Source organism: Sphaerodactylus townsendi, linkage group LG04 (assembly GCF_021028975.2).
Source record: "Sphaerodactylus townsendi isolate TG3544 linkage group LG04, MPM_Stown_v2.3, whole genome shotgun sequence".
NCBI lineage: Eukaryota > Metazoa > Chordata > Lepidosauria > Squamata > Sphaerodactylidae > Sphaerodactylus > Sphaerodactylus townsendi.
In genome coordinates, this window is record NC_059428.1 from 51,081,841 (window position 1) to 51,107,722 (window position 25,882).

At 42.0% G+C, this 25,882-nt stretch overlaps 1 protein-coding gene across 6 annotated transcripts in view; it reads left to right on the forward strand.

Moving 5' to 3' along the window:
* The window catches only part of BCL9 (BCL9 transcription coactivator), a 115,533-nt gene that overhangs the window by 60,809 nt on the left and 28,842 nt on the right, over positions 1 to 25,882 (forward strand). For 2 of the 6 annotated variants that reach the window (XM_048495160.1, XM_048495165.1), the window contains exon 1: positions 12,865 to 13,058. The exons of 2 other annotated variants lie outside the window; for them this stretch is intronic. The gene's annotated coding sequence lies outside the window, so the exon portion shown is untranslated. Of the gene's footprint in view, positions 1 to 12,553; positions 12,791 to 12,864; positions 13,059 to 25,882 lie in introns of those variants that run through there. 2 more of the 6 variants (XM_048495164.1, XM_048495163.1) reach the window with 2 other exon arrangements.

Below are 25,882 nucleotides of genomic sequence, written 5' to 3' on the forward strand. Positions count from 1 at the left end.
GTGTTTTGCTGCTGCTGCTACTTATAGCTAGAAAATGCTAACATAATGTCAGATACTCTACCCAAGTCTACAGAATATGTACAGACCGGTATCCTGTTCTCAGTCATAGTCACTGAGAGCTGAATCTCAAGGATCCCAGAAGAAAGTGCTTCCAGATAAGTGAGCTTAGGATCACAGAGAACACAGATGTGAATGGGAAAGGTAAAGGTTTGATAGAGTGAATAGTGAAGTTTAGCATATGCTTGTATCCTGCTTATAGAAAGTCTGTTTCCCTATCTGCAGCATGACAGGCAGAAATGAAACAAGTGCAGGTTATTCCATCATGGAAAAAGGAGGGGGAAGACTACTTGTTACATTCCTGCCTGTTACCAAGCCCAAAAAGCAAGGTAACAGGTTTAAGTGGGACAGAGTTAAGTGGTCTGCACACTACCTAGGCAGTTTTCATTCAGGTCCAGTCTCAAGCAAATGAGTGCAGAAAGAGACAGGGGGTGGTAAATAAGAGAGTAATGAACTTGTGACCTGGTAAAGTGTGTGTAATTGGTGCTTAATGGAAGAGTCTGGATAAGGAGGGAAAGAAGGAGCATCGCAAGGAAAGCTGATATCAGGTCACAAAATGGATTGGGTGATTGGGATAGAGAGTACAGGAACACAGACACAGCCAGCTAGTTGTAGATCTGTGATGTGCAGAGACAGTAAGTGTAGCTGAAGTGCTAATGGTGTTTTGTTTAGAGAGCTGGGAAGCAAATTACAAGCAAGCTGATGCGCCATGAACATCTGTGACCCTGTGAATTGTTGGGAGGACAGAAGTTGTAGTAGCCGGGAATAAGATTCAGAACTCATCTGTCTGAGCACAAGTATCTCAAGGTGAAATAACAGAAGGAGAAGAGGCGGGAATATTGATTTCTGCCCTGCAAAACAGACAACAACGCCTACATAATCCTGGCAGGGAATTCAACTCTGTAAGAGAGTAATATTTTTTACTCTTCCGGTTTCTGTTGTGGTGGAGCATTGATTGTTCATTCATGTGCAACATTAAAAAAAGATGCTAAAAACATTGGGGCAGGACCAGTCTTTGGCTGAGTTTGGCCTTAGATGATGCTTTTAGAGATACTTCTTACTGTGCACCTAGGTTCTGATGCATGCATATATAGCACATGGTCTGTGTTTTAAATCAGATTTCCACCACGCACACGTGTAAATACATAGCTTTTCTTTAAAAATATTTGCAAGCCAGGACCTGATCCTTTCCTGGCTGTGGCTTTCAACTGTTATAAAAGGAAGAGCTGTAAAACGTACATGTGCCTTTCATAACTGAACTGAGATGTGCGTATTTTGAGTACAAAGTACATTGTTAGCAGTAACATTTGAGTACTGGTTTCCAGAGCCATTGGCAAAGCTGAGTCCTCATAGATTACTAAGTACTGGTTAGCCCTTGACAATATTCTGAGACAAAACTGGGATTCTCTTGATATGCCACCTTCTTACTGCCTAATAGCCTAGCAGAGCTGACTGAGTCAGTCTTGGCATTGATGCAAGAGTTCCCCAGACTGTGGGTTTTGAGGGACTTTAGTAGCCACACTAAATCCTTGCTGTCTGGAGCAACTCAAGATCTTGTGGTTGTTATAACCGCCATGGATATGTCTCAGTTGGCACAATGGCTGATGAATATAGCAGGTCACACTCTGGCTTTGGGTTTGGTTATATTTCCTTGAAGGATCAAGCCTGAAATTTTGGTGTGGTCTTGAATGCCTCGTTGTCTCTGGATGCTCAGGAGATGGAGCTGTTCTGAAATAGGTCAGGATAATAATATGGGAATGGGGATACTAAGTTCTCCTAAATAGCAATAGTTATTTAGAAGAAGAAGAGTTGGTTTTTATGCTCTGTTTTTCTTTTCTGTAAGGAGACTCAAGGTGGCTTACAAACTCCTTTCCCTTCCTTTCCCCACAACAGACACCTTGTGAGATTGGTAGGGCTGAGAAAGTTCTGAAGAACTGTGACTAGCCCAAGGTCACACAGGAGTCTTCATGTGTAGGAGTGGGTAAACAAACCTGGTTCTCCAGATTAGAATCTACCACTCATGTGGAACAGAGGGGAATCAAAGTCAGTTTTCCAGATTAGAGTCCTGTTCTCCAGATTAGAGATTAACTATTATACCACACTGGCTCATTTTACATAGTTAAAAATATGTAAATAAATGTAATTGTTTATTTACATATTTTAACTAAATAACTATTGCTAGTTATAACCTAGTAATTTATTAGCATATTATATATTACATATTTACCTGTGAATTTTAACTAATATTTTAACTTTTCAAAACTTTTTTTACTTTACTTAGTCCATCAGCCTTGACCTTATTTTTATCTCTTAATCCCTAGAGATATAAAATTTCTGGACCTTTTGTAAAAAGGAAAAATGGAAAAAAAACCTGAAATTTCATGGGACAGGATTAAAATATATATAATGTGCGGGTATGTGTCCCGTCAAGTCACAGCTGACTTAAGGTAACCTTATATACAAGGTAAGAGAACTTTGGAGGTAGTTTGCCATTGTCTGTGTGGACTGAAAGAGTTCTGAGAGAACTGTGATTCAGTCAGCTTTGCTAGGCTATTAGGCAGTAAGAAGGTGGTATATCAAGAGAAGTTCTAATCTGAAGGAATTGTGACTGGCCCAAGGTCACCAAGCAGGCTTCATGTGGCAGAGTGAGGAACCAAATCCAGTTCTTCAGATTAGAATCCAGCCACTTTTAACCCATATACCATGCTGGCTTTCGTACCTTCGGGACCGCATTACCCCATATGTCCCTACTCGGCCTCTGCGTTCGGCAGAGGCTAATCTACTGGAAGTCCCTGGCCCCTCGATGATGCGACTGGCCTCCACTCGGGCCAGGGCCTTTACGGCTCTGGTCCTGGCCTGGTGGAACACACTCCCTCCAGGGCCCTGTCCGGGCCCTGCGGGATCTTGGCGATTTCTGCAGGGACTGTAAGACTGAGTTGTTCCACCAGGCCTTTGGAGAGACCAGTTGCTGAATTGTGCCCCGTCTGTTCTTTGGGACCCACCGTGCCTTCCCTCTTCCCTCGTTAGGAGGATTTTTAAGTAAGGGTTTTGCGGGATGCCAATTTCATGTAGCAATCGCTGTTTTAAATTAAATTAGTATTTTAGAGTTTATGGGGCTTTCTTAATGTTAGGTATTTATTGGTTGTTATTTACTCTCCTCTCTTGTTATTGTATTTTATGTTGATGTTGTACACTGCCCAGAGCCCTCCGGGGCTTGGGCGGTATACCAAATTGAATGAATTAATAACAATAACAATAACAATAATAATATATGTAATACTTTCTTATAAAATCTAGACTTATTTTAGTAGTTTGACAACATAAAATGCATAATTTAGAACTTATATAAAATGTATTGTGACATTTTTATATATTTATGAAAATTAAACATATAAATGCTTTAGTTTTCCACAGGAAAAATGACAAATATATCCAATACCACGAGGGGAGAGATGCATGTGAACTACTGCTATAACTTATGCTACCTTAGCACACTTGTCTCAGTTTTTGGCATCTGAGAGACAAGTGAGGGGTGGTGGTAGAGCTGAAAATCCAAACAGAAATAAAGAAAAGAAACAGTCCTTAGGGATACTATTTTAAGATAGTGAGTTAAACTTTATGACATTGAAAACATTGCATACTTCAATAGTGTATTGTCACCATATACATTATATAACAAATCAATTGTGGACAATATTAGTAATGCTTAAAATTAAAACTATGCTTCCAAATATGCTTCCAAATATGTGGTACATGTCAGTAGCATATATCAAATTTATAATTATCTAATGCTGTAGATTGTCTTAAATAAAAATATTCATGCTGCACATTCTGAATGAGCACAATCTTGTCATAAAAACATTTCACTCATTCCAAAAGGGAAGACGTTTCATAGGAGTTTCTTCAGTGCTCCCCAAAATTTCCAAGTTTTCCCTTGGAAAAATGGAAAATAAATCCTCAGGAAACAGCATGTTTCTCCTTCTGAACGTTTCTGTTTCTCCTCCACACAGATCTTCACATTGTAAGAGGTTGTTGCATCTAGGCCCTTGGGAGAAAATAGCTGATATTTCAGAAACTCACTGTGATCAATTTGCTAAACACTTTGCAGATAAAATCACTCTTTATCCAACCTAATTTAGTTATTGTTATCTACAGAAGTTCTGAATGTTCCTGAGGCTTCCATTAGTGAAGGCTGAATGGATACTTTTTAGTTGGTATCTCTTGAGAACATAAACAGAGTATCTGGAGCGCTACAACTGCCCATGTGTTTACTGGACCTTCATGATGCTCCTCATGATAAATAACAGCTGCAAGGAGATGGTTATCTCAGTGGCTTAAAGATATAATCATACATTTTTGGTAGAAAAATTAGCTCCATGAAGTCTGAAACAGACAGCTATAAGGAATTTGTTGATAAACACAGCACTGGATCCGTTATGCAACTACCATAATTGGAAGTGTACTACCAAGCTGATCCTGAATCTGCTGTTTCTGTGTAAGGTCTTGGAGAAGGTGATGGCTACTTATCTCCAGGGATTTCTATGATTACTATGATCACTTTCAGTCTAGCTTTCATGCAGGTTGTGCGCAGAAACAATTTTGGGCATCCTGATGGATCCATGGTTGCCTACTCATGGGGAGTAGTCTGCTGATTCTCTTAGAATCCTCAGTAGTTTCCATACCATCGACTTTGGTATCCTTCTGAGTGATCTGGGGGAGATTAAGAAGGTTTGTATCAGACTGGTTTCATTCCTTTCTGGAGCATAGTTTTCAGAAAGTCATGTTTAGAATCCTCTGCTCAGCTTGTTGGCCATTGGTGTGTAGCATCCTGCAAAGATCCATCTTCTTCCATACTATTTAACATTTATGTGAAACTGCTTGAAGAGGGGATTTGGAGTGAGTTATCAACAGTGTGCAGATGACACCCTGTTCCTTTTCTACTTTCTTTCAAGATCCATAGAAATGTGGGTGCCAAAATTGTTACAAGGGCCGGAAATGACATAAATGTGACTTAGTTGAGTTGGACCCAGGGGTGGAGTTGCCTTGGCTGATGAGTCCAAAGCAGGCTCACCAACCCAGATTGGCACTGAAATCCTACAATAAACATGGCAACATGCAAATAGGGAATTAGAAAAATAGGAAGTAGCAGAGCTGGAGAATTCCATGCATTGAGTTCCTTGATTACCTATTATTGCTTTTTAAACCTTATGTATTACTACATGAATGGTATGTGTTGCCTTCATAAGTGTAATGCTGGTCCCTAGGAACTTGAAATGTTTGTTCAGTTCAGATTAGGGCTAGTACCCTGAAGACCTAAAAAAATCTGATGCTGACATATCAGAATGGAAAATTTCTTCTCAGCCTTGGTTTACAGTGCTGTGTCAGCACTGTTGTTTCTAGTTAGTGATGGATTTACTGTAACAGTCTAAAGAGATAGGAGTGTTGTATTATTTGTAGAGGACTCTCTTCCATTCTGAGTCCAATTCAGGTTGTTGGCAATAATTGTTAAATCCCTGTACAGGCTGGGACCTCTCCACCTGAGCCTGCATCTCAGCACACCACCTGTCAAACAGTAATTTAGTTTAGCTGAGATACATTGCTCCCATGGTGAAATGCCTCAGTAGGGATGTATCTTATGAGAATCCTTGCCTTGGGAATTCATTTCCCTAGGCAGTTACTATAGCAGATTCCCACAGTCGACAAGGGGGAGTCCCACAATACTTTGAAAAATGAAGACAGTGCTATGACATTTTGTTTTAGGATTTTCCAAAATAGAAAGATGTCACACATTCAAGTAGGCAATATGGAAAGGAAAGTAAGGCCATGTCCAAATGGGAGTTTCCTTGGCTGAACTGGAAACAGCAAGGAAATACCAAAGGGGAAAAAGGAGACCTGTTAATATGAGAATATCTTGCAATGGCTGCTTTTATGGATTGTTGAAGTGGCACAGTCCAAAACAGCAACACTTTCAAGACACCCTCGTTTGAACTAGTGGGGATCAGAATAGGGATTAACAGAGCCCTTCGAGATGTTCAGTACACTGATTCTCCTCTGGTAGCAGCCTCAGGTAAGGTTGATTGTGCTATTTGAAATTTCAGTTCAGGGTTCCTAAGATCTTGTATTTGAGTTAGTGAATTAAGGTTACGATTCTAGGCTTGTGAGCAAGCTTCACTGGATACAGCAGAAACCCTGTACAAGTTTGATTAAGTATGCAAGGATTTGGGTCCTAAACCTTCTCAAGTTAAAGGACCATTTCTGTGTCTGTTACCAAGTGTAGGGTGGGATCCTGGGTAAATTTCCATCAATGGAAGGGGAGTTATTCCCTTCAATTTCACACCCCTCCCCCAAATTTGTTGGTTTAGGTCCCTTTCTCCCTAAAAGCGTCATTTCGGAATAGAAATGCAAGAAGATCCTGCAAGATAATCAGTAGACCACCTAGTCTGTCAGCTAATGTTTAAAAATCACTTTTTAAAAAGGCAGCTATTCTGCCCTGGCGAAATACAGACAAGTGAAACGTTTATAAATATAATGCATAAAGATATGCATAAACTGACATAATTTGTACATTTATTGAATATTATACATATTCCTTTCTTTTTCATTTGCAAAATGATGTGTATTCTGATTTGTTTTCTCTCACATATTTTTTCTTGAAGGAACTCTTGATCATCTTTTTGCATGTCTTCAAGAACTCTGGAACTGGCATTCAATTAAGGCATCACTAATTTAGTATGCGTTATTTCATACATACATACATACATACATACATACATACATACATACATACATACATACATACATACATACATACATACATACATAGTCTTTATTGACATATACATTTATCATAAAATTTCAACACAAAATACAATAAAACAACAACTAATAAACTTTTTAAAAATCATCACTTATCTCAGGAATTTTCAATTAAGGCATCATTAATTTAGTATGCATTATTTCATACAACTAAAATCCTCTGAAAAAAGATTTGCCTACTACAAGCTTTCCACATGGGAGACTGTGGCCTATTATGCAGTTGTGGTCTGCTCCGCAGTGTTGCAGACAGGTTTCTCCCCACTCCTGAACTCACCACGCCAGATCTGATAATCCCCACAGTTTCTGAAAGTGTGAAAAGCGGTGAGCTGCATCTGTTTGCCCTGCTTCAGATTTTCCACTCTTCTCCGCCTTCCCCTACCCACGCAGGAGCAGTTCTACCCATTCCTAGGCAGGCCTTTCCTAGGGATCAATGGGCTTTTTTTCTTTTTAATTTTTATGGTAGTTTTCTATCGCAGGAGCAATAGAACATTAAAGCGCCCCCACCCCCAAATTAAAAGATAGGGGGAAAAGGTGGCATTCAACCAGCCGACCAGGGAGTGACCTGGAAGCAGGGGTAGACAAAATGGCTGCTTGGCACTGAGTGATCAGTGGGATTTCTTTTTGTGTCAACAGAGAAATGGAAAAACAACACTGCCCCAGGGTAAACGACATGCATAAAGGGCACGTTAAAGCAGAACTTCCTAAGTGGCTAATGAATGCCAGTTTAATGTAGTGCTCAGAGTATGTGATTGGGATTGGGGAGAGCCAGGCTGAAAGCCCCAGACAGCTATGAAATCCATTGGGTCACCTCAGTCACTATCTCTCAATTCAACCAATCTCACAAAGGTATTGAGAAGCTGAAATGATATCAGAGGGGGAATTGTTTAAACCACCCTGAGCTCCTTGGAGGATGTGTGGGATGAACAGGTGTGTACGGTTTGATAATATGTAGTTTATTGAATTATCCATTCTGGCCCCACTCACAGACCTTTGATTTGTCATATACGGCCCTATGACTTTCTGGCTTTTGGAAGTGATGGGAGGATAAGGCTGCAACATTATGCATGCTTACTTGGACATTAGTTCCCTCCAACAAAGTTCCTGCTTGGTTCATGAATAATGAAGGAATGTGACAGCCAACGTAGTTTGCTCTATTTTATACACATGCATTTTCCTATTTCTCTTCCGGGGAAGGGTCTTACAAATTGTTCTAAATGTGAGTATTCCGCACAATGCCCACTCAGTTTGCATATTGTAATTCACTGTGTAGAAATCATATCCAGTGTACATGTGGACAAGGCGAACAGACAATGAACGATGATAGCACCACCCAGCACCTTATGGTCATCTTATTTTTGCGTTGGTTTGTGGGCTGCTAAAAAGAACAAGGAAGTCCTTTTTTATTCTTTGTGTGATTTTCAATGTCAGTCTGGAAATACCGAGGGTGCTTTTTGCCTACAACTTATAGATTGTGAACTGAATCAACAATTGAATCATCAGCAGTTCCATCTGTCAAGTATTACTAAGACTGGGAAGTCATCCAGGAATGGATTTCCCATGGTTCCTGTAGTCTGTGATGGGTTTCTGACTTGCCGTTGAAAGTTCATCTGTTTTGAGTGCCCTTACTTGTGATATATAAAGTTTGGGCGGATGTCAGGATCATCATTAGGAAAATGCTGTCTCTCAAACTGCTTCGATAGTTTGGCTAATTGTTCATCGAGTAAAAGCCCCACAACTTCCCAGGGTTCAACTGCACCACCAAGTGCATTCGTTACAAGCTTGCCCATGTGGTTGTTTAGTAAGGATTGCACAGAAAATGTTTATCACCTTATTAAGAAGCCAGTGATTCTCAAACTCCGTGAATGGCCTAGATTATAATTTCATCACTGTGATACATTTTTGCATCCTTTTGCACTGTGCATATAGTCCAAGTTGAAAAACAAATGTATTAACTTCTTGGGAACTTCCAGCATCTAGAAGGAATGGTCTGTATGTTTGTGCCCAGCTGAAGATCAAAATGAGCATTTCACTGTAAAGCAAGATCCCTGAATATGAATCAAAGACTGTTCTGCTGCATCTTGTTCCTCCAGGCTAACATGGAAGACACAATTATGGAAAGGAAGCAGTGAGGCACACTAAAATGGTGAGGGTTCAGAAGTTAGCAACAGATTGGCAAAAAGAGAGATTTAAACCAGAGGTATTAGAGCATGTTTGGAGTCCTTGGTGTCTAGGTGCATATCAATGGCTTAGATCGGGGTCCCCAAACTACGGCCCGGGGGCCAAATGTGGCCCCCTGAAGGCATTTATCTGGCCCGCCAGGCATGGCGGTGATGGCTCCATTCATGTGCAGTGGGGGCTCGAGGGAGAGGAGGAACCGGCCCCAACGGCTGTTGATTGCAGTTACATGAAGGCACCCCCAAATCTCCATGAATTTTCTGACCCAGAGTTGGAAACCTTACATGTGGCAATGCCTGCTCCGCCCTTCCCTCTCAGCTACTCCATGTGTTGCTCTCAGGCTTTCTGTTCCGCCTCACTCCCATTGGCATCAGCCAGGCTGGCGAATCGCTCGCTGGCTGCTAGGGAGGAAAGAACCCAGGAAGATATCTGATCCTGGGTTAGATGGAACGCTTCATTGGGAAAGTTCTGCTTTTTTTTTTTTTTTTTTACAGGGGAAGGTATTCCACAGCCTCCCCAACAATATTTGGAGCCCACCCTGTACTTGACATACTTTGGTCACTGTTCTAAAAATAGACCATGACAGAAAGGCTGAAAGGTGAAATCAAACATTTTACAATCATTTGTGCATAGGAATTTGTTCATAGTTTTTTTTAGTCTGGCCCTCCAACAGTCTGAGGGACAGTGAACTGGCCCCCTGTTTAAAAAGTTTGGGGACCCCTGGCTTAGATGGTAAAAGTAGAATCTTGTGGAATTTTAGTGCAAAGAATCACTGATCTCTAGTACCACTCCAAATCTTTTGAAAAGCTACCCTCTGCATGCACTCTATAGTTCTATGTAATTTATCATTGTTATATTGGTATAATGTATCTGATAATTATGTTGTTATCCGCCCTGAGCCCTTCGGGGATAGGGCAGGGTATAAATACAAAGTGAAATGAAAATGAAATATCAACAGAATCTCAAGGATGTACCGCCCCCCACAAATTCTTTAAACACTGAGCAGAAAGAGCAGTACCCATCATTCTCTCAATCAGAAATATATGCCTGTTGGAGGAAATGAACTGGCAAATAGGTTGAGTAAATGATTCTATCACAAATGGATAAGGAGAATAAAACAGGAAGCACTGGGGCTGAGGCAAAATCACACACACACAAATATTACCTTATGGGAAGATGAATATATGTCCTTCTGAGTATGCTTAAGAAACTAGGTCCTAGATGTCTAACCAGAATTATTGTACTCTGCCCAAGTATGCTATTGATGAGCTTCAGTAATACTAATAGTGATGTAGCCCATACTATGGGTTTCACTTATGTTGTTGTCTTTATAACAATCATTTAGTGAAGGTTAGTATTATTGTTCCCATATTGCTGACAAGGGGAAACTGAGGTTGTGGTATGCCTATGATGATTTGTGAATTTCCAGCCTCTTCTCTAAAACCTCAATGGAGATAATAATGACCTACTTAACAGAATTATTGTAAAAGTTTATCAGAACATAATGTCTATAAAACACTTTCAACATTACAAAGTGCTATATGAATAAACTTGAGGCCGATGAAATGGTCAGACCAAAGAAAATCCTGCTTATGTGAGTGGCATGCACCTATACACATTCAAATATCTTTTCAACCATAACAGCTAATAATTACATTGTAAAGCAAAAATAAAGAACACACCCCCCCCCCGAGATTTTCCTGAAGCCAAGTACACAGTAGCTAATAGTACATTTTCTGTTTCCCCCCCTAAAATTATGAAGAACTGAGTCAGACACAGGGCCCTATTTTATTGGGGCAGGCTGCGGGGTGGGGAGGGGGGGAAGAGAATGAAAGTTGGATCCATTGTTTGCTCTTTGAATTACTCAGTGCTTGATGGCAGTGGAAAGATCTCTCAAAGATGCTGCATCTTTTGCTAATGGAGGGAGAGGGACAAACTTTCTTATACTTGTTTTGTTACTACAGTAGTGACAGGTTGCAAGAGTGTTAAAGGGCCCTGGAACATAAACTAATCTTTATTTGTGTGGGCACCAGAGAGGGAGAATGACGTATTAAACCTGTAAAAAGAGAGGCAAAGTATACAAAGTAAATGTTATCAGTTGACCTTTATTGACCATGCTCTACATTGTTCTGGGGAAGCACATGTATTCCAACGAATAATAATATTACAATTTTAATAATATCCCTCTCCTGCGACAGTGTTTTTAATAGATAGTAATGATCAATTATGTTCCGCTAAAAAGAGAGCTACTAAGCCATTATCTCAACCTGTATTTCCTTGGTTATTTCTGCTACCCTTGGTGGCTACTTGTAGTGTGAAAAAAGACACAAAAAAGGAAAGAGTGTGGATTTGCTCAAAGGATTACAGTGGGGTGGAAACAGAAAACTGAAGCTGCAAAGTTTGTGCAAATTCTGCTCCAGAACTAGATGGATAGGTGAAGGAAGCAAGTATGAGTAAAGGGTTTGGGGACTGGATAGGAGAATTCAGTTTTTTAAAGAGTGAATGGTGGAGAATGAACATGGAAAGATCAGATGGTGAAAACTATGGGGCAAGGTATTTTCTTTTGTTTCATTACTGTTTAGTTGGTGAGGCATGTGGAAATTAAAAGTTTGAAGCCAGTCTCCAAAAATTCTTAAAACCACTGTGGCTTCTATATGGCTGTAGTTTTCACCAGTTACAATGTTTTCTGTGCTTGTTTCACCAGTAACGTCTCAGTCCATGCCATTCACATAAACAACACATTACCGGTAGATTTTAACAGCACTGTGTTGTACCCAGTGAGGTGACCCACCATACAAGTTTGGTTTTGCAAATAGCCCCCAGGTTTGCATCACAGGGCAGAAACGGGAATGAGGAGGGGAGAGAACTGGCTTGGGAAGATGGTGCCATGAAAATCCTATTCACCCTTTTAAACAGAACATCTGCAATACAAAATTGTGAGCCAGTGACCCGCCCCCAATCACTCATTTTTGCTGCTTATTCATTAAATCACAGCCCTTGATTGCAACTGAGATAGATCCTGTGATATTGATGACGACTGAATTGTGGCTGCTACGAAGGTGGGGGGCACTTTGTTCTCATTGTGCCTTCCTACCTCTCTCATCTCAAAGCACCGTTTGGCAAGAGCGTATTTTAAGCTTGCACTTCTCACCGTAGTGATGTGTGGATGCGAGAGGATTGCAGTACCTACTATCAGGGGCCACGAGGTGCGGGAACTGCATAAAGTGTCCTGCCTGGGTGTGGCTTGGTACGTGCCTTGTTCCTTTTACTCCTTTGCTAAGAGGGGCTTGTAAATTATTACAGTAAAGTTGGCACCCAGAGGCACGTCATGCCTTCTGATCCACTTCAAGGGACGTGCTGCGGTTATAACGATTCTAAGGAGCTGCTTGTGGAGGGGGGCGGGCAAGGGGAGAGAAAAGGGGCGTCTGTCGCTTTAAGATGTGCGTTGGGGTGGCTGCATCTTTAAAAGGAAGAGGCGGTGGAAAGGAAACTACCTTGAGGTACGGGGTTGGTCTATGCTAATTGCGGAGGCGGTGCCAGGATGAATGGAGGGAGGTGAGGGCGGTCCAGCTTAAAGGGGATGAAGGGCCCGCGTATTCAGTTCTGTCTCTTTAAGGAGTCAGTTGATACCATTAGAGCGAAAGAGGAGGCGAGATAGAAAACTTCGCCCCCCCTCCCGGTTAGTACCATTTTCGCCGTTGGAAGGGGAGGTGGTCCTATATAGCTTGAGAAGTCACAGAGCGTGAGTAGGGGACGTACCATTGCTTGGGTGGGGCGGGGGAGCGCACGAGAGGCGGTTTTATTCGTTAAGGAGGGGGAGGCGAAGAGGAGATGGGCGGTACCATGTGGGAGAGGAGGGAGGCTGGCTGGCGGACAATGGAGCCTGTGTGTGTTTGTGGGAAGGGAATGAATTCGCCGTCGCCGGGGGGAGACGCCGCCGCGCTTTCTCTTCCTTCCCAAGGCTGAGAGGAGCTCCCCCGGGCCGGGCCAGGGTCCCCGCGCGAGAAGCGGTGAGCGGCAGCGGAGGCTCCGTGTGCGTGGAAGCTGCGGGGGGAGGGGACGAGGCAGGGCTTGGAGATTGTTGGGGGGGGGAGGGCTGTGGGTAGTTGCCCGCCTGTTTGTTTGGGGGAAAGTTTCAGAGTTGAGGGGCTGTTCCCAAATCTGGTGCGGGCGGGCGCAGCGAGCGCGTGGGGGACGGAAGGAAGGAATCTCGGAGGCGGGAGGGATCGGTGTGGGACTGGGGAGGGGGCAGCTCTGATAAGGCGCTGGAAGGGGGGAGGCTAGGGAGGAGGCCGGAGGAAGGAGGCGTGGCTGTGGTATGAGGGTGAAGAACAAGCGGGCGGGGGAACGGGGAACCTGGGCTAGAAAGCGGGGAGGAGGTAAGGCAATACCCGTGTCCATCGAGTGGGGTGGGTGGGAAAAAGGGGCAGTGGGGGAGAGGCTTGTCTTAAGGAAAGCAACGAAACACACACCTGAGGACGGGCTTGGGAATAAGGGGAGGGAATGTTTATCCATCTTCTTCCTCATCCTTTCTTTTATTGACTTAGTCGGGGACATCGTGGGGGGGGTGTTCCCACATTTTGGGGTATTTTTTTATAAGGTCGAGGGAGAAAAGCGTTGAGTTGCTTCAGGTGTGTGGGGTGTGGAGACGTGGTGGCGGCGGCATGTGGCAGTCTGTAGGCGGCATTGGTATGGAAGGTGAAAAGGAGAAGGCTGTGTGAATATAGGCTCTCTGCTCCCTTGGCATGGAATTCAGGAAGTGGAGCTATGGTTTGTGGAGCTGTGGAAGACTTTTGCCTGCATGGCAGGGGCGTTGTGTTCTTTCCATGCTGGTGATGGTGGAAAATTGGTTCTGTGTGCAAATAGTGTTTGTATTAGTAGCTTAAAAGCAAGCCTAGCATTTTAGGATGATCAGAATTACTTTTTTGATGGTGTAAATATTGGGTTTTAGCATTTGTTTAATTGCTGACAGCACTGATAATGTAATTCTGAGGTGCTGTTCATTTTGGAAGTTTGCATTTCAATTTGAACTCCTTCTGTACTGTTCTTAGAAATTAGACCCTACAAGGGCATGAACCTAAAAGTAGAAAACCTACTTTTATTGCTCTTTTGTTCAAATACAGTTAGGCAGTTGATAGACTTCAAAAGTGAGGACAGGTTAGATTGGGTATTATCTTGCATTTTTTGAGTCATACACTCACTCTACAGTAGTACTTACTCTGCAAGTCACAGAGAACTACATCTGTAGTTAGCATTAATCTAAAAAGCCAAATTTACTTCCATCCCTGGTGTGAGGCCTACACCTTAGGGGCCCTGCAGCTTACCCCTTTCTCTGGTGAAAGCTGTTTACACATGGGGACCAACTGCCACCCATAAGCTCCACAAGTTGAAGGCCTACTTTCCTTAAACATGCAGGAAAGCTGTACTGAGGAAACCTATGTTAAAGATGGACATGTGGCAAAAGAACACCACTCAGTATCACTAGTATGATTAGTCTTTCAAATAATTCAAAGGACAGTAGTGGTGTAGCTTGAAAGGGGAAATCTGTAAATGGGAGGCCTTCTATATACTCTTGAAAAGTGCAATATTTTCAACTTTTGTGTTGTGTAATAAGCCAAGGCTGGCATGGGTTTTCTCCCCTTTGGTTCAGTTTTGCCCCAAGTACGGTATGTCTGCTGTGCTCAATGTAAGTAAATATAATTGGAAATTGACTAGAATGTGGTGAGGTGCACTGAAGATAAATATAATCTGACTATTTTAGGTGACACCGAATTCTTGAATTCCTTTAAGGTGTTATAAATTGGTGGCAAGCTAGAAAACATTTCTATAAAAAGTAAACCGAGAGAAGTACACTGGAGTATAGCAGCGTGGGCATGTAGTATTTTCCATAAATATTACTCTCCTCAATTCAGCTTTATTTTTAATTCATATAGCACTCAAAATGTGCAGAGTTGTTCATAATCACTGCAACAATTCTGGGAACCAACTCATTGTATTTTCTCTGAGGGAAATTGAGGGCACTTTTACAAGTGATAAGACATCCTTTTATGCCTCACTTTTGAATACTGCTCTCTGTGTGCGGTTTTCTAAAACAACAAAGTAGAATGGCCATTTTTGAATTGTGTATATATGTTGCTTTTATGCATATCTTCAGTTAAGATGGCTCTCATTCAGCTTGCAGATGTGTGAAATGTAGTCAGGATAAAACGGTGAATCAGAGCTGTGCCCATAGTCATTGGATGAATTTGACAAACTTGTAATTGAAATTCTGGTTCAGCACTGTCTTCCCATGATAGTACTTTGTGTCCGGGTCTTTTACTGAATGTGTCTTACAGCCCAGCAACTTTGATCAACATGCCCTAAAAAAGCCCCCTCAAAACAAATAAACAAAAAAGGTGGGAAAGGGCTATGGATAACTGGCATGTTGTATGTGTATTTGGTGTATCATTTAGCTGCCAAGCTAAAGGTAGAGGAATAAAAAAATGGAACACATCTACATAATTCTGTGCAAAATAAGACTTGATATTGAGCTGCAGTAAATCCAGACTGTTTTACTTGTCTTGGTTGTGCTTCAATACCTTTTACTATCATACTTTTTAAACAAAGTGCAGTGAGAATATAGCAGTACAGTTTGTTAAATAATTAAATTTATTACTTATTGATTTATTAGTTCTAGCTCACGGTTGAAAATTTCCTTGGCCAGTATTTGCATGCATTGAAAAGTGTTCTGAGTAACACACTGAAAATGGGAATAGCCCAGCTTTTTCAGCTCAGCACTAACAAACATGAGGTGGGGGAGAGAGACCAAGGGTTGTTTCTGTCCTCTCTGTTCCAAACATTTCCTCTCTGTTGTAGCTTTTCATTAGTTCCTCCATTGTAGAATCCATCCTGTGACCCTTGGAAGAGATTTTACCACCCTAACTAGTTTGTGGGAACATGTATTAGTAGCTGACCCTTTGGGAGTTTTGGCCAAAATTATAAGAAACTTGTATATTTGAGGGTACTGAAATTTGAGTAACTTGTTTTTAAAAAATTGCTTACAAGGTTCCAAGGAATAGCAGGGTTGAATATCAGCTCTGGGGGTAAAGGCCCATGTTCCAGAAAGTGGATGAGTGGTGTGGTCTCTTTCATTGGAGACCCAGGCGGCCCATGTAACCTGGGTTGCATTTTTCCATCTTCGTCAGGCCCGACGGCTGGCCCTCTACCTCTCCTGAGCAGACCTAGCCACTGTGATCCATGCAACGGTCACCTCCAGGCTAGACTATTGTAACTCGCTCCACGTGGGTCTTCCCTTGCACCTGATTCGAAAACTGAAACTGGTCCAAAATGCAGCAGCTCATTTGCTCACAGGAGGTGCCTTCAGAGACCATATCTTGCCTGTGTTGTGTAGCCTGCATTGGCTCCTGGTTGAGTTCCAGGTCATTTTCAAGGTGTTGGTGCTAGCCTTTAAGGCCTTACTTGGCTTGGGACCTCCGTACCTTCGGGACCATCTTACTCCACATGTCCCAGCTTGGTATCTGCGCTCTGCAGAGGCCAATCTGGTTGTCCCCGGGCCCTTTATGATGCGGCTGGCCTCCACTAGGGCCAGGGCTTTTACGGCCCTGGCCCCCGCCTGGTGGAATGCTCTCCCTCCATCTATCCGTGTCCTGTGGGATCTCATTGAGTTCTGCAGGGCCTGTAAGACTGAGCTGTTCCGCCGGGCTTTTGTAGGGGCCGGCTGCTGAGGGTGCCCCTTGCCTCCTGCCCTTCCCCAACTCCTTGTTGCTTGTTCTTTGTTTTAACTATGTGGCCCTTTAGTGAGGGGCCTTTGAGCCCCCCGGGGGAGCTTTACTTTTAGTTCTCGGATGCTGGTTTTGTATTTTATAGTTGTTTTAATTGTTTTAAGTAATGAAACAGGGCGTTTATTTTGTTGGGTTTAAATTATGCTCTGTTGTATTTTGCCTGTGCACCACTCTGAGCCCTTCGGGGGAGGGTGGTATAAATATCTAATAATAAAATAAACATTATTACTTTTAAGTCTTCTCAAGATCTCACTGTCCTTGATAAAGTGACTTTGGAATAGAACGCCATAGTCAACATGACAATCATGAAAAATTATGGAAAAAGTCAAATTGTTGATTTGGTGCTATTTGGTGGACTAGAAAGTTTCAAGCACACTTTTCAGCAGCTTTTCATGAACTGATTATTGTTTGTTTAGAAAATGAACATGCTGTTTCTTCAGCAATTGGCAACCAAAAACTTAAAAACACTCATTAACTGCCAATATTAACAGAATCCATAAAACTATCCTCAGGTTAGGGCATACAACAAAGATAGATAAAAGTAGTAGAATCCAGATGAAAGCCTATGTAAAGAGGAGTGTGGTGGGCTGGCACCTAAAAGACAATAAAAGTGCCATGTGAGTCTGAAGTGAGAAGGCATATCAAAGGTAAAATGCTACCAGCGCAAAAGCCTTGTTTCTGGTAGCCGTGTGCCTCGCTTTGGCATGTGGATCACAGAGAACAAGGCCTAGGAAAAGGATCTTAGTTCATGGGCAGGGTGGTATGAAAAGAGATGGGTGAGTATTAAAATTTCAGGAATTTTATAGTTGCTGCGGCTCTGTGGGAAACCAATTAAAAATGGCCTGACCCTGGACGGCCTAACCTCTTCCATCTCTGTTTCATTTTATTGAAAATATTTTTGTTTTTGGAAAGGTTCAGTTTTCATTTGGTGTCCATAACTGATTTTAAAATTCAATTTAATTGAATACTGGGGCTAGTATAGAAACCAACTGGTTAAGCAATTAGTTCATCCGTTAGTAAGTAACTGCAGCTTGCTGGCGGTAAAGTGTAGACGACTTGGGAAGGCAATGGCAAATCACCCCGTAAACTTAGTCGGCCTAATAAATGTTGTGCTGTGATGTCACCTCATGGTAATGACCTGGTGCTTCACCTTGACCTTTATTACTCCCTGTGTGTGTCTTACAGGAAACTGGCGGGTACTTGTGGCATCATCTTTGATGAGATAGAGTCCATGTTCTCACAACTTTCAGTGGATTTAGAAGGGTGTAACTCTGCATAAGATTGCACTACAATACTGCTAGAAGGCAAGCACTTGTCACATGTTTATAGATTACTTGAAATTACATAGAAGCATTCCTAGCTTCATTGATAAATCCCATTAAAGTGCTTCCATCGGGACTACCTTTACTTTTAAGTAATGGCAAGAGTTTAATGTACATTTATTATGTCATTTAACAACATTGTGATGTGAAATAATAAATAATCTGAGTCAGGTCCAGCTGTAATTTTGCTCTGTCTGTGCCAATTCCACTCTTTTTCTGGTGGTTCTTGTATTCAGTTCTCTTAGCAAGGATCTCTCCCTGCCCTCCCTTTTGCTGGTACTGAAGTTGCTATTGTGGCAAAATAGGCAAACCTCCTAGAAAGACGACAGTGCCAAGCTGTAAGCCTAGCTGCCTATTACCCTTATAGCTGCAGTTGCTGAGTTGATTTTGTGGAGGCTGAGTGCAATCGCTTCACCCCATTTAGTACCTTGTTGAGTTGAAAGTGACAATACCACAAGGGATAAGGCAACAGGACTTAAAGATAAAGAAGGGCTGGAAAAGAGGATGGAAGGAATGTGAAAGCAGAGGAAAGAAGAACAGACAGTGTTGATAGAGTGACTGATAAGGATAAAGAGACTTGGGCCCCCTCTGCACATGCAGAATAATGCACTTTCAGTCCACTTGCAAGCTGGATTTTACAATGCGGAATAGCAAAATCCACTTTCAAACAATTGTGAAAGTGGATTGAATGTGAGTTATTCTGCATGTGTGGACGGGACCTTGGAAAGTGATAAGGTGAATAAGGAAAGGATAAGGAGGTAAGGCAGCAAGTGCGTACCATGTTGGCTTATGGTTCTACAAGAGACTTCAAGGTTTATTATTGTTTTCTGTTTTTTTATGTTAATAAAAAGCTGTGAGGCAAGGTATTTTTGGAGGTGTTAGGAGGTTTTGATACTCAACTACTCTAGATGTGGGGTTGGATTTCTTAAACAAGCTTTGGTAAAATAATTTAAATTCTTTTTTCCCACTTTTGCATGTTTCTGTGTTTTTAGTTAGTGATGTTGTCCAAGTTTGTAATTAGCTGGTTCAAAATATGAATCTGGCCAGCTTATAATGCTTGAAAGAGCCTTTGAGTTCTTCAGATGGGAATATAAAACAAGATTCTAGGCATGTACAGTTAGCATTCAGTAATAGTTCAGTTGAGCAAACTCTCCTGAAAAAAAGCATTCTATAAAAACGTAAATAAATACGAAAGCTTTAAAAGGCTTTCAGTTGAATTCCTGAGGTATCCTAAAGGGTACTGTTTTGGAAAGCATCTCACCTTTGGGAGCAAAAGAACAGTGTAATGCCTGAGCTTCACTGACCAAACTTAGGTAGGAACTCCTGTTTGAATGAGCTAAAGTACAGGCAGTGTATAAGATCGGCACACGTGATTGCCAAGGTGCCCAGAGGCAGTAGAGAAAAGAAGGGAGGTGTAAAATGATGACAACCCCCCCGGGGCCAGCTTGTTTTTTTGCCAGGTGGCTGTCATTGTGATGTTGGGTGTGTTTTTTTCCCTGTCTGCAGCTAGCTTGCTCTCCTCCTGATAGCTGCCCAAGCTCTGGGTTGAGAGTGTGGGGTGGGGGGAGTTACTAGAGTGGATGGGCCCTTTATTTCAATCCCTAGCACAAGGCTTGCAGCTCAGGGAGGCTCAGAGCTTACCCATCCTTTAGTTCCTTCAGCTACAGCTGTTAAAAGGTGCAAACCATCTGCCACCATAAGCCCACCTGATAATGACCTCCCAATTTTCCTGGAATAGGGGGTGGGTGTCACACTGGGCAACAGTTCTGAGCACATGAGAGCCACACGTGAGTATTAATGCCTTAGAGTGGCCAGGACCCATGGAATTTTGTTGTTGGTCTTCCTGCCCATCTGCTCTGCCCTGTTTCTGCCTCCAGGAATCATAGGTGTAAGTAACTAGAAGAGGACTCTGCCTGAATTTCAGCTCATTTAGGATGCTTTCCTGGTCTTAGACAAGTTCGGAAGTTGCAAAACTCCCCTGTTTCCAAAGGTTGAAGTCTCCCTGAGCTGTATCCCATAGGCCAGTGATGGTGAACCTTTTCGAGACCGAGTGCCCAAACTGCAACTCAAAACCCACTTATTTATCGTGAAGTGCCAATACGGCAATTTAACCTGAATATTGAGGTTTTAAAGGTTCTGGTGGGTTTTCCAGGCTGTGTGGCCATGGTCTGGTGGATCTTACTCCTAACATTTCACCTGCATCTGTGTCTGGCACCTTCAGAAGTGTATCACAGAGGGAAGTCTGTTACACACTGTGATACACTCTGTGACTTCCCTCTGTGATATACCTCTGAAGATGCCAGACACAGATGCAGGCCATGGACCCTGTGATCCATAAAAGCTTGATGGGGATTGGGGTGGTGGTGGTGGTGGATGGGAAAGCTGTCACTGCCCATGGACTCTGTGATCCATGGGCAGAGAAAGCTTGATGGAGGTGTGGGGTGGATGGATCAAAGGAGTCTGGAGCGCCACTCTCTCCCTCTCTCTCTGAGAGGTAGCCTCTCAGAGAAAAGTGGGCTCCAGCTTTTCCTCTCAGAGAGAGAGAGGGGAACTCCAGCCCCTGCATTTGTTTGGGGTTTTTTTATGCGGAGAAAAGGTCCCTTTCTCGGCTTAAAAAAATACCCAGGCTGGAGTTTTGGAGGCCACCGAACAGGTTGCCGCAACGGGAGAGCAGGCGGCACCGAGCAGGCCAACGCCGCCACCATTCCCCCTCTGCCTGAGGGAGAAGGTGGCTGCCTTCTCCCTTGGGCAGAGGGGGAATGGCGGCGGCGACCTGCTCGGGGGAGGGGGAGATCTGGGCACTCGCGTGCCCGGCGAGAGGCCTCTTCGTTCCATGTGTGGCACGTGTGCCATAGGTTCGCCATCACGGCCATAGGCTATATTGGGTTCTGTATAGTTCCTTTACAATCAGCAGGGAGGAGGGGGCTAACCCAGGTCTTAATGTAGAGAGTTTGAGTAATAAAATGTTGAGAAGCATACAATCTAGTTCCTGGGTATATATTCTTTGGGGATATATGTTCTTTTAGAGAGGGAGTGTGAGGGGTAATTTCTAAGTGGCTGTTCACCATGACTGGTAGTGGAGATCATGATTCCTTGGGGACAGTAACCATGCAAGTGCCAACATTATAAGCTAGGGAAAGCTAATTTGTTTACCAAGATTTTTGCTAAGGTCTGGTATACAGAGCTGATTCCAAATTGAGCTGAGGGGAATTTACCCATTTCTAGTTCTGTAGTTTTTGTGTGTTTTAATTGCCTTCTAAAAATATGAACTGATTTGAGAACTCATTTTGAAAGGAGACGTAAATGTTGCAGATACAACAAGAAGTGAATGTCTTAACAGAATCGGAGCCTTTTAAAAACAGTTCTGTGCCTACTGATAGACTAACAGTGAAATCCTAAGAAAAGTTGCTGCTCAAGGATTGATTTCAGTGGACCTAGACTGGAGTAACTCTGCTTAAAATTGCACTTTATGTCTGTGTATGCTGCTTTTTAAAGCCCTTTGTCCATTTATGTCAAAGAGCTGGTAAAGTTATCATTTTAAACGTATTTTCCACTTCAACTGAAAACTGTTGGGAACATTATTTTCTTGATGCAGATTTCCAAAAAAATAATAAAATTAACAGTAGCATTGAGGATCTTTTAGCACCCTACTTGAAAAGGGGTAGTGTATGAACATTTTTTTTGTCCAGTAGATGACTTTCCCTTTCCTAATCGCGTTCAGCAATTTTTAAAGTATAGAATCCTTGTTGAAAATTTATCTTGCTTTCTTGTCAGTCTTGGTGATCCATTAAGGGAAGTACATGTTTAGAAGCATGTATGGCTATAATTGTATCATAAAATATAGCTTTTATTTGGTTTCATCCCTTTAAATTAAGAGTGTTCACTTTAAATTTTATATTAACAGGAGCTGGTATCTTTTAAAGGCTGAATGTAGTGGTTTCCAAGTAGATCAGATGGAAAATGACAACAGAGAGGAAACATATCCCTGTTAGTTCTCTAGAATTAGGGCTGAATCCAAAGCTATGTCAGTATTTCCTCTGCCCAGTACACATTTGTATTTCCCCTGCCCAATAGATTTTTCCTCTTCCATCAGCCCTGAATGTCACTATTGAGGGACTGAGGAACTTCTAGAGGGGAGAAACTTCATTGGAATTGATCTCTTTCCCTGTTCTATGAGTGTAATCTTCACAAAAGGGGGGGTACTCTTGTGGTGTCCTCCTTCTCACTCCACCTCCATAAACATGGTGTTCTGTAGGGTCTCTTGACACTCAGTGGTGACTTTTTGTGAGAATGGGAAGCTGCAGGGAAATGGGAAGTAGCTGAAAAATCACTTCAGCTTGGTATGTTCATGTATCTTTGGAGTTAAAGGCTCCTAGAGTTTATGACTGATCAGAACATTACCCTTCTAAAAATACACATCTTCATTTTTTTACCTACTGTCAAATAATCAGCAAATAAGATCCAAATAATTCATGTGTTTCTATGAATTTGTCTCCTTTTCCCCTATGTATCCTTGAGGTGGTAATGTTATTTTGTCTTATATTGCTGATTGTTCACCTGTAAACCATTTATGTGCGAAATTTCTCTGTTACTGTACCGCTGTTTGATTCCAATTTATTCAATTTTAGGACAACTTTGATACTAGTTATTGAAGAAATATGCTTATTTAACAAGCAGGCTGCCAGTCCCCATTGAGTTTTGTACCCAGATAGTTGTAGTTGGCCTTTTTCTTAGCTGAGTTAATGGTGTATCTCTGTTCAGTACTCCCATTTTTAAATCTTTCAGAGTCTGCAGATTTTAAGCAGGTATCATTGAGAAATTTTGGCTAAATACATATACAATTAGGCTAATAGATATGTGCATAATATGGTCAGAATCTGGTAGTTGTCTTCATTTCAGTTGTGCAAAAGTCCTTTCACATTTAGAAATCAAGACTAGAATGAGAAACACTGCACTTCTGAAAAAATTGTGTGATTGTATACAGGGATTTATAAATTTGTGTATAGGGGCATAGATCAGGAATGAAGTGTACATTCTGATGCAGAAGGGTCTGGAAATATCTAGCCCGCAGGTGTCAAACTTGCGGCCCTCCAGATGTTATGGACTACAGTTCCCATCATCCCTTGCAGCATCATTCTGGCAGGGGATGATGGGAACTGTGGTCCATAACATCTGGAGGGCTGCGAGTTTGACACCTATGAAGTCTAGCCTCTTCAGATTAAGGAAGGGAAAGCTCATCACTTAGAGATTTCTGCCAATCAGAGGAGACACTATTTTATTAGATAATAACAGTATACAGTATAGAGCTGAAGGAGAGGGGCTGTGGGTCAATGGTAACACTTTTGTTTGGTATGTGGATAGTCTCAGATTCAATCCCTGCCATCTTCATATAAAACAATCTGGTGGTAAGTGATGTGAAAGACCTCACTCTGAGATCCTGGAAAACTGCTGCCAGTTTGAATAAGCAGTACTAACTTTGATAGACCAAAGGTCTGATTCAGTTAAGGCTACATTGTGTTTGCACATGTGTTAGCTGATATAATTGGTTATTGCTTATAATATATTATTGTGATCCATTATTATGGTATTGTTGTATTACGATTTATTGTTGTTGCTGTTTATGCTATGCTTTATTGTTTGTTCATTACTGTTGTTTGCCGCCCTGAGCCCTCCAGGGGAGGGCGGGATATAAATTAAATGTGAAAATGAAATGAAATAAAGGCGAATATGATTCTGTAAACATTGAGGAGTAAGATCAACGTAACATGTGGGACTTCCTTGTAAATAGGCGTAAGAGCACGTTAGACATTGCAACTTTAATTGCCACTTATAGATTTGTAGCATGTTCTTTTTTTGAAGGATTATGGCATTATACTGATGTAAGAAGACACCAAAAACTCATTCTGACAGCCAATCCAAAATGGGGAGGGGGATGGTAGAGTGGCGACCGGGGATAGCACTGTGGCAACTCACCCACGGCCTCTTCAGTGAGGTTTCATGTGGCAGAAGAAGGGGGGGCCTGAAGCTGCATTGGATGCGGCAGAAGTGTTGTGCCAGTACCCATGCCACCAGTGCCATGCACACCAAGGGACTTAGGTTCCCACTTGACTCCCAAATTACTTCCAGCCCTGGAATGCCCCTTATCCCACCAGTCAGCCTATGCCACCAAAAGATGTGGCATAAGTCAGTCTTCCCAATTGGAATTTTCAGGTAGCCTTTAAAAAAAACTCTCCCTTCTCATGCCACTCGAAACCTCACTGGAGGCGGTGTGGGTGCACTACCACAGCACTGTCCACAGCTGCTGCTCTATCTCCCCCCCCCCCTTTGAATTAGGCTGTAAGTGTCTCTGACAAAGTGGGAAGGAATGTTAACTTCTTTCTTCAGTTTTCTTTTGTGTATCTTCACTAATTCTATAACAAGAAATACTTTAGACATTGTGTAGGTAGCTGTCATTCCTGAACTTTAAACAGCTTGACTGAACCACTTCCCACCAAATAGCTGTCTCAAATTATCTTATTGTGCTGAATAGTTTAAGTACTCATAATCAAGATGGATATTGCTGTATAGAGTCCTCTCTTCTGTAGGAGTCTCGTAAATAAATTCTCTAAGTTGCTGTCACATAAATTTGAAGGTAGGATGGTATTACAGATGAAGTTAGATCTAAGAGTGCAAACAAAGAGTTTGCTGATATTCTGTATGCTCTTATTTTGTGAAGAAACTGGCCTTTGATAGAAGTAATCAAAATTAAATGTTGTGATTCCAGTCATGCTGATAAGGATTGGAAACCCAGCTCCTAGTTGGGTTTCTAGATCTGCAGAAACTGCAGCAAGATTTCTGCAGATTATGCTAGAGTATTCGTACTTGATTTGAGATTACACATTTTGGGGGGTGGATATATTGTCCTAAGAAAATCAAACAAGTATACCCGTAAGGAGAGGGAGCTTGATTATTTTGCGGTTGGGGCCACAGAAAAGTCTTTGCCACATTAAAGTACTCCATGGCAAGTCAGCTGTATAGACTGTCTGAATCATCTTAGTCTGTTCAATGAACATGTAATCTGAACATGTAGATAAATCTGAAGGGCTTTTTTTCCACTATTGAGTCACATACAATTTATTGTAACTCCAGGGCTTTCAAAGTAGGAGACGTTCAGAGGTGGTTTGCCATTGCCTGCATTTGTATAGCAACCCTAGACTTCCTTAGTGGTCTCCCATCCAAGTACTAAACAGGGCTGGCCAAGCTTATTTTCTGCGATCTGACGAGATTGGATTAGCACGGACTATCAGTGTCAGAACAAATGGAAAGCCATAGTCCGGTAATTTGAATTAAAAATTCTGGCTTTGTTCAGAACTTGAAAAATCGTTCATTATTCTTTCCCAGGTGCTCTCAGTTGTATACGGCCAAAACAATGGTATAAAACATAGCAATACTGTAAACTGAATTTTCTCTCAGGTTAGATCCGAGTTCACTTGGAGAAAATTTTAGGTATCAGAGCTGCTGGGTAATTGCAATGCACATCAATAAATCAGTTGAAGAACTGTGCTAATCCCTGTCAGTCCATATGGCAGGCTAAGAAATTGGTGGAGTGGCACAAAAGATAAAGTTCCAACCACTGCTTTTTTCATATAATTATTTTTACAAGCTGCCATGCAATTTTCTGTGTCTCATTTGTATATTCTTTTAGTACTTTGCTGCCTACATAGGGGTTACTTTTTTGAATATTCCCTTAAA